Source organism: Zingiber officinale, chromosome 11B (assembly GCF_018446385.1).
Source record: "Zingiber officinale cultivar Zhangliang chromosome 11B, Zo_v1.1, whole genome shotgun sequence".
Classification (NCBI taxonomy): Eukaryota; Viridiplantae; Streptophyta; class Magnoliopsida; order Zingiberales; family Zingiberaceae; genus Zingiber; species Zingiber officinale.
The window spans coordinates 3660216-3669500 of record NC_056007.1 but is presented as its reverse complement, the minus strand read 5'-3'; positions in this window follow the sequence as shown (position 1 = coordinate 3669500).

The window sequence follows — 9285 nt, the reverse complement described above, 5'->3', positions numbered from 1 at the left end:
GTTCCACCAGCTCAGCCTACAGCACCAGCAGCCCCAGCAGCTGAGCCAAGAAAGGAAGCCTATCTGATCCAGTGGCAGCGAGTCAAGCCAGAGAACTTCTCAGGCACTAGTGAACCATGGGATGCACAAGCCTGGTTCAAAACACTGGAAAGCACGATGGAGCTTCTGGACTGGCTGGAACACGAGAAGGTGAAGTGTGCCTCCTTCTGCCTGACAGGAGACGCACGCATGGGAAAGAATCAGAACGAAGCGCCCAGTGAACCAGATGTCATGGGCTGACTTCGAGAAGGAATTCTTCGAGGAGTTCTTTCACATACGGGTTACCAACCGCCACTACGACGAGTTCACTGAGTTTCGTCAGGGCAACCTCTCAGTTGAGGAAGCCGTGAAGAAATCAACAGGTTGGCTCGTCTATGCCCAGAGCTAGTCAGCACAGAGAAGGAACGGATCCGGTTGATGCTCAAGATGTTGAGGCCAGAGATAGCAATGAACGTGGCTGGTGGCATACATAGGCCACAAACCACAGAGGAGTTAGTGAGCAGTGCCTTGACCACAGAGCATTACCAGAACAGCATAAAGCAGCTGAAGCAAGTCTTCTCAGAGTCCAAAGGCCAAGGAAACTCTCACACTCAGAAACAACAAGGCCACAACTTTAACTGGAAGGGGAACTCCAACAGCAAGCGCAAATCAGGGAGTGACCCAAAAGGAGGACCATCTAGCAAGCGACCCAGTTATCCAAAGTGTGCTACTTGTGGGAAATTCCACCCAGGGGTTTGTCGCAAGGGCACACGAGGATGCTTTGAATGTGGACAAGAAGGGCACATGGCCAAGCAGTGCCCGAACAAGACCGGTCTTCCTCAGCCACAGCAGATTCAGTATGCAGGCCAGCCAGCTCAGTTACATCAGATGCAGGCCGCTCTAGAAGGTCCACTTATCAGCCAGGGCAGATTAGAAGCCCCTCCAGCTATGGCAAATGCGAGGATCTACTCACTCACCAGAGAGGACGTAGCAAATGCCTCGACAGTCGTCACAGGTCAGATTAGCATTTTTCAGTATAGTGCTACTGTTCTATTTGATACTGGGGCAACCCATTCATATATAGCCAGGATGTTCTCCGAGAAATTAGAAATACCCCCAGAGGTACTCAGTGGTCAGTTTCTGACAGCACTACCTTCAGGAGAGGTCATGGCATCAACGCACTGGCTCAGAGCAGTGCCAGTCATTATAGCAGACCGGGAACTCTTTTGTGATCTGATCCTGCTGGAAATGACTGACTACGACGTCATCCTTGGAATGGACTTCCTGATCAGATACGGTGCTTCCATAGAGTGCCGTAAACAGAAAGTCGTATTCCAACCCGAAGCAGAAGCACAGTTCGAGTACATCGGAGAACCAAAGAGAAAAGCCAGAAAATTTCTCTCAGCTATGAAGGCACAGAAGTTGATGGATTCGGGATGTACGGGGTACCTAGCACATGTAGTCACTACCAGCCAGGACGAGGACCAACAGCTAGCAGAGGTCCGAGTTGTATGTGACTACCCAGCAGTCTTCCCTGAAGAGTTACCAGGCCTAGCACCAGTCAGGGAGATTGAATTTGAGATAGAGCTCTTCCCCGGCACCAATCCTATTTCCAAAGCGCCCTACCGCATGGCTCCAGCAGAACTGAAGGAACTTCATGAGCAGCTACAGGAGCTACTTGACAAGGGCTTCATACGCCCTAGTCACTCACCATGGGGAGCACCTGTGCTGTTCGTGAAGAAGAAGGATGGAAGCATGCGGCTATGTATAGACTACAGAGCACTGAATCAGGTCACGATCAAGAACAGGTATCCTCTTCCCAGAATAGATGACATGTTCGACCAGTTAAAGGGAGCAGCAGTGTTCTCTAAGATTGACCTCAGATCAGGATATCACCAAGTCAGAGTCAAGGAGAGTGATATACCGAAGACAGCATTCAGGACCAGATACGGACATTACGAGTTCGTAGTCATGCCTTTTGGCATGACAAATGCTCCATCTACATTCATGGATCTCATGAACAGAGTATTCAGGGAGTATTTAGATCAGTTTGTTATTGTGTTTATCGATGACATTCTTATCTACTCAGGAACTCAGGAAGAACACTCAGAGCACTTGAAACTAGTATTACAGACCCTTCAGCAGAACCAGCTATACGCCAAGTTCACGAAATGTGAATTTTGGCTAGATCAGGTGTCCTTCCTGGGTCACATCATCTCAAAGGATGGTATTATGGTAGATCCCAGCAAGATAGAAGCAGTAAGTAACTGGAAGAGACCTAAGAACGCCAGCGAGATCAGGAGCTTTCTGGGATTAGCAGGTTATTACAGAAAGTTTGTAGAGGACTTCTCCAGGATAGCCTCCCCACTGACAGCTCTCACCAGAAAGAACAGAAAATTTCAGTGGACAGAGGACTGTGAGAACAGCTTCAGCGAGCTAAAAAGGAGATTGACCAGTGCTCCCATTTTGGCTCTACCGGACGACACCAGCAGCTTTGACATCTATAGTGATGCCTCTAAGTTGGGATTAGGAGCAGTACTGATGCAAAATGGCAAGGTGATCGCCTATGCCTCCAGACAACTCAAGGATTATGAGAAGAATTACCCTACTCATGACCTTGAACTTGCAGCAGTAGTGTTCGCTCTCAAAATTTGGAGACATTACTTATATGGAGCTCAGTGCAGAGTGTATACAGATCATCAGAGTCTGAAGTACTTCTTCACTCAGAAGGATCTGAATATGCGACAGCGCAGATGGCTTGAGCTGGTCAAGGACTACGATGTAGACATCCTCTACCATCCAGGGAAAGCCAATAAGGTAGCAGATGCCCTTAGCAGAAAATCCAGTGCTACCTTATTATCTCTTACAGCCATGTCACCGCCCCTACAGAAGGAGATCGTAGATTTCGGTCTTGAACTCATCGTTGGACAGCTCTCTACTATGACCTTAGAGTCCACCTTGCTTGGTGATATTCAGTCAGCTCAGGAGCAGGACCCTGAAATTCAGAAAATCAAGCAAGGGCTAGCAGAATCAGAAAGTAGAGAATTCAGAGTGTCCGATAGCGGGGTGTTGTATTTTGGTGACAGACTCTGTGTTCCAGATCAGGAGGAGCTACGGAGACAGATTTTAGATGAGGCTCACAGGACTCCTTATGCGATGCATCCAGGTTCCACCAAAATGTATCAAGACCTGAAGAACCGTTTTTGGTGGCCCGGGATGAAGCGAGACATCGCCAGATATGTTAGCATCTGCCTCACCTGTCAGAGGGTCAAGGCAGAACATCAGCGACCAGGAGGAGTTCTGCAGCCTATACAGATCCCAGAATGGAAGTGGGAGGATATCTCTATGGACTTCATAGTGGGACTACCCAGAACCACGAATGGTTTTGATGCCATCTGGGTAATAGTCGACAGGTTGACTAAATCAGCCCACTTCTTAGCTATTAGAATATCCTACTCCATGGAGCAGCTAGCTCAGTTGTATCTCAAGGAGATTGTCAGGCTGCATGACCATTATATCAGACAGAGACAGCAGATTTACATCACACTTCTGGAAGTGTGTGCAGTCAGCTATGGGCACCCAGTTAAAATTCAGCACAGCCTTCCATCCTCAGACAGATGGTCAGACGGAGCGAGTAAACCAGGTACTCGAAGATATGCTCCGAGCTTGTGCCCTAGATTTCAAGGGAAGTTGGTGCAAATATCTGAGTCTAGCAGAATTTGCATACAACAACAGTTATCAGGCCACTATCGGCATGGCTCCTTATGAGGCACTCTATGGGCGGAGGTGCAGATCACCAATCTGCTGGTATGAGAGTGGTGAACATAAGGAACTAGAGCTTCAGACAGATCTAGTAGCAGATACCACAGCAGCCATACAGCAGATTCGCTAGAGGATAGAGACAGCACAGAGCCGTCAGAAGAGCTATGCCGATACACGACGCAGACCCCTAGAGTTTTCAGTTGGGGATACAGTTTTCCTCAAAGTAGCTCCCATGAAGGGAGTCATGCGTTTTGGGAAGAAAGGCAAGCTAGCTCCCAGATATGTGGGACCCTACCTTATCACGAAGAGAGTGGGCAAGGTAGCATATGAGCTAGAGCTACCTCAGGAGATGTCAGCTGTCCACAACGTATTTCATGTCTCCATGCTGAAGAAGCATATTCCAGATGCCACCCAGGTGATTGAGCCCCAGTTGGTACAGGTCTGTGATGATCTCAGCTATGACAGTCGGCCTATTCAGCCGACCGATCCAGTACAATATAGTAGCGAGTCCCCGGATTTCCAGGTACCGGGATCGGTCAGCCGACCGATCCATTACAACACAGTAGCGAGTCCCCGATTTCCATGTGCCTGGATCGGTCAGCCGACCGATCCAGACATACCTGGATCGGTCGTGCCGACCGATCAGGACACTCCTGGATCGGTCGGTAGACCGATCCAGCTGGGGACAGAAGCGATGTAGCTTCGGGATCGGACAGCCGACCGACCCAGGGTCTTGTGACCGTACCAGTATCAGCAGATCGGCCTGTGGATCGATCCGGAGGGTGTTACCAGTTGTAAATACCTCCCTAGCATGTGTACAAGTAAACTAAATGCATATGAATAAAATTTTACTTAAATTAGTCTTCCGCTGCCATGAAACCATATGCATTAGTATAATTGATGTCTATGTTTCAGTGATGTCCGTCCCTCCGGGGTGGCCTTAGTTCTACCTGGAAGGTCGGGCGTTACATACTCAGTGGTCAGTTTCTGACGACACTACCTTCAGGAGAGGTCATGGCATCAACGCACCGGCTCAGAGCAGTGCCAGTCATTATAGCAGACCGGGAACTCTTTTGTGATCTGATCCTGCTGGAAATGACTGACTACGACGTCATCCTTGGAATGGACTTCCTGATCAGATACGGTGCTTCCATAGAGTGCCGTAAACAGAAAGTCGTATTCCAACCCGAAGCAGAAGCACAGTTCGAGTACATCGGAGAACCAAAGAGAAAAGCCAGAAAATTTCTCTCAGCTATGAAGGCACAGAAGTTGATGGATTCGGGATGTACGGGGTACCTAGCACATGTAGTCACTACCAGCCAGGACGAGGACCAACAGCTAGCAGAGGTCCGAGTTGTATGTGACTACCCAGCAGTCTTCCCTGAAGAGTTACCAGGCCTAGCACCAGTCAGGGAGATTGAATTTGAGATAGAGCTCTTCCCCGGCACAAATCCTATTTCCAAAGCGCCTTACCGCATGGCTCCAGCAGAACTGAAGGAACTTCATGAGCAACTACAGGAGCTGCTTGACAAGGGCTTCATACGCCCTAGTCACTCACCCTGGGGAGCGCCTGTACTGTTCGTGAAGAAGGCTATGTATAGACTACAGAGCACTGAATCAGGTCACGATCAAGAACAGGTATCCTCTTCCCAGAATAGATGACATGTTCGACCAGTTAAAGGGAGCAGCAGTGTTCTCTAAGATTGACCTCAGATCAGGATATCACCAAGTCAGAGTCAAGGAGAGTGATATACCGAAGACAGCATTCAGGACCCGATACGGACATTACGAGTTCGTAGTCATGCCTTTTGGCATGACAAATGCTCCATCTACATTCATGGATCTCATGAACAGAGTATTCAGGGAGTATTTAGATCAGTTTGTTATTGTGTTTATCGATGACATTCTTATCTACTCAGGAACTCAGGAAGAACACTCAGAGCACTTGAAACTAGTGTTGCAGACCCTTCAGCAGAATCAGCTATACGCCAAGTTCACGAAATGTGAATTTTGGCTAGATCAGGTGTCCTTCCTGGGCCACATCATCTCAAAGGATGGTATTATGGTAGATCCCAGCAAGATAGAAGCAGTAAGTAACTGGAAGAGACCTAAGAACGCCAGCGAGATCAGGAGCTTTCTGGGATTAGCAGGATATTACAGAAAGTTTGTAGAGGACTTCTCCAGGATAGCCTCCCCACTGACAGCTCTTACCAGAAAGAAATTTCAGTGGACAGAGGACTGTGAGAACAGCTTCAGCGAGCTAAAAAGGAGATTGACCAGTGCTCCCATTTTGGCTCTACCGGACGACACCAGCAGCTTTGACATCTATAGTGATGCCTCTAAGTTGGGATTAGGAGCAGTATTGATGCAAAATGGTAAGGTGATCGCCTATGCCTCCAGACAACTCAAGGATTATGAGAAGAATTACCCTACTCATGACCTTGAACTTGCAGCAGTAGTGTTCGCTCTCAAAATTTGGAGACATTACTTATATGGAGCTCAGTGCAGAGTGTATACAGATCATCAGAGTCTGAAGTACTTCTTCACTCAGAAGGATCTGAATATGCGACAGCGCAGATGGCTTGAGCTGGTCAAGGACTACGATGTAGACATCCTCTACCATCCAGGGAAAGCCAATAAGGTAGTAGATGCCCTTAGCAGAAAATCCAGTGCTACCTTATTATCTCTTACAGCCATGTCACCGCCCCTACAGAAGGAGATCGTAGATTTCGGTCTTGAACTCATCGTTGGACAGTTCTCTACTATGACCTTAGAGTCCACCTTGCTTGGTGATATTCAGTCAGCTCAGGACCCTGGAATTCAGAAAATCAAGCAAGGGCTAGCAGCATCAGGAAGTGGAGAATTCAGAGTGTCCGATAGCGGGGTGTTGTATTTTGGTGATAGACTCTGTGTTCCAGATCAGGAGGAGCTACGGAGACAGATTTTAGATGAGGCTCACATGACTCCTTATGCGATGCATCCAGGTTCCACCAAAATGTATCAAGACCTGAAGAACCGTTTTTGGTGGCCCGGGATGAAGCGAGACATCGCCAGATATGTTAGCATCAGCCTCACCTGTCAGAGGGTCAAGCCAGAACATCAGCGACCAGGAGGAGTTCTGCAGCCTATACAGATCCCAGAATGGAAGTGGGAGGATATCTCTATGGACTTCATAGTGGGACTACCCAGAACCACGAATGGTTTTGATGCCATCTGGGTAATAGTCGACAGGTTGACTAAATCAGCCCACTTCTTAGCTATTAGAATATCCAACTCCATGGAGCAGCTAGCTCAGTTGTATCTCAAGGAGATTGTCAGGCTGCATAGAGTCCCACGGACCATTATATCAGACAGAGACAGCAGATTTACATCACACTTCTGGAAGTGTGCGATACCATGGGCACCCGTTAAAATTCATGCCTTCCATCCTCGACATGATGGTCGACGGAGCGAGTAAACCGTGTACTCAAGATATGCTCCGAGCTTGTGCCCTAGATTTCAAGGAAGTTGGTGCAAATATCCGAGTCTAGCGAATTTGCATACAACAACAGCTATCGGGCCACTATCGGCATGGCTCCTTATGAGGCACTCTATGGGCGGAGGTGCAGATCACCAATCTACTGGTATGAGAGTGGTGAACATAAGGAACTAGAGCTTCAGACAGATCTAGTACCACAACAGCCATACAGCAGATTCGCTAGAGGATAGAGACAGCACAGAGCCGTCAGAAGAGCTATGCCGATACACGACGCAGACCCCTAGAGTTTTCAGTTGGGGATACAGTTTTCCTCAAAGTAGCTCCCATGAAGGGAGTCATGCGTTTTGGGAAGAAAGGCAAGCTAGCTCCCAGATATGTGGGACCCTACCTTATCACGAAGAGAGTGGGCAAGGTAGCATATGAGCTAGAGCTACCTCAGGAGATGTCAGCTGTCCACAACGTATTTCATGTCTCCATGCTGAAGAAGCATATTCCAGATGCCACCCAGGTGATTGAGCCCCAGTTGGTACAGGTCTGTGATGATCTCAGCTATGACAGTCGGCCTATTCAGCCGACCGATCCAGTACAATATAGTAGCGAGTCCCCGGATTTCCAGGTACCGGGATCGGTCAGCCGACCGATCCATTACAACACAGTAGCGAGTCCCCGATTTCCATGTGCCTGGATCGGTCAGCCGACCGATCCAGACATACCTGGATCGGTCGTGCCGACCGATCAGGACACTCCTGGATCGGTCGTGCCGACCGATCAGGACACTCCTGGATCGGTCGGTAGACCGATCCAGCTGGGGACAGAAGCGATGTAGCTTCGGGATCCAGGGTCTTGTGACCGTACCAGTATCAGCAGATCGGTCTGTGGATCGATCCGGAGGGTGTTACCAGTTGTAAATACCTCCCCTAGCATGTGTACAACTCCAGGGTACACCCGGAATGTTAGTGTCAGAGTTAACATTAATCAGATAATTAGCAAAAACTTAAATTAGATCAGTTTTCCGCGCAGCTTAGCACAGCAAAACCGTAGCGATTCGCCCTACAGCCTAGTAGTAGAAGGCGGGTCGTTACAGTATAGTGCTACTGTTCTATTTGATACTGGGGCAACTCATTCATATATAGCCAGGATGTTCTCCGAGAAATTAGAAATACCCCCAGAGGTACTCAGTGGTCAGTTTCTGACGGCACTACCTTCAGGAGAGGTCATGGCATCGACGCACCGCTCAGCGGTGTCACCATTATAGCGCATCGGAAACTCTTTGTGATCCGATCCTCGCGGAAATGACTGACTACGACGCTCATCCTTGGAATGGACTTCATCGGATACGGTGCTTCCATAGAGTGCCGTAAAAGAAAAGTCGTATTCCGGAAGCATAGTTCGAGTACATCGGAGAACCAAAGAGAAAAGCCGGAAAATTTCTCTATGAAGGCACGTGGTTGATGGATTCGGGATGTACGGGTACCTAGCACATGTAGTCACTACCGGCCAGGACGAGGACCAACAACTAGCAGAGGTCCGAGTTGTATGTGACTACCCCACAGTTGAAGAGTTACCAGCCTAGCACCAGATGGAGATTGAATTTGAGATAGAGCTCTTCCCGCACCAATCCTATTTCGAAAGCGCCCACCGCATGGCTCCAGCAGAATCGAAGGAACTTCAGCAGCTACAGGAGCTACTTGACAAGGGCTTCATCGCCCTAGTCACTCACCATGGGAGCACCTGTTCGTGAAGAAGAAGGATGGAAGCATGCGGCTATGTATAGACTACAGAGCACTCACGATCAAGAACAGGTATTCTCTTCCCGAATAGATGACATGTTCGACCAGCTAAAGGGAGCAGTGTTCTCTAAGATTGACCTCGCATCGTGATATCACCAAGTCGAGTCAAGGAGGGTGATATCAAGACAAGATTCGTGACCGATACGGACATTACGAGTTCGTAGTAATGCCTTTTGGCATGACAAATGCTCCATCTACATTCATGGATCTCATGAACAGAGTATTCAGGGAGTATTT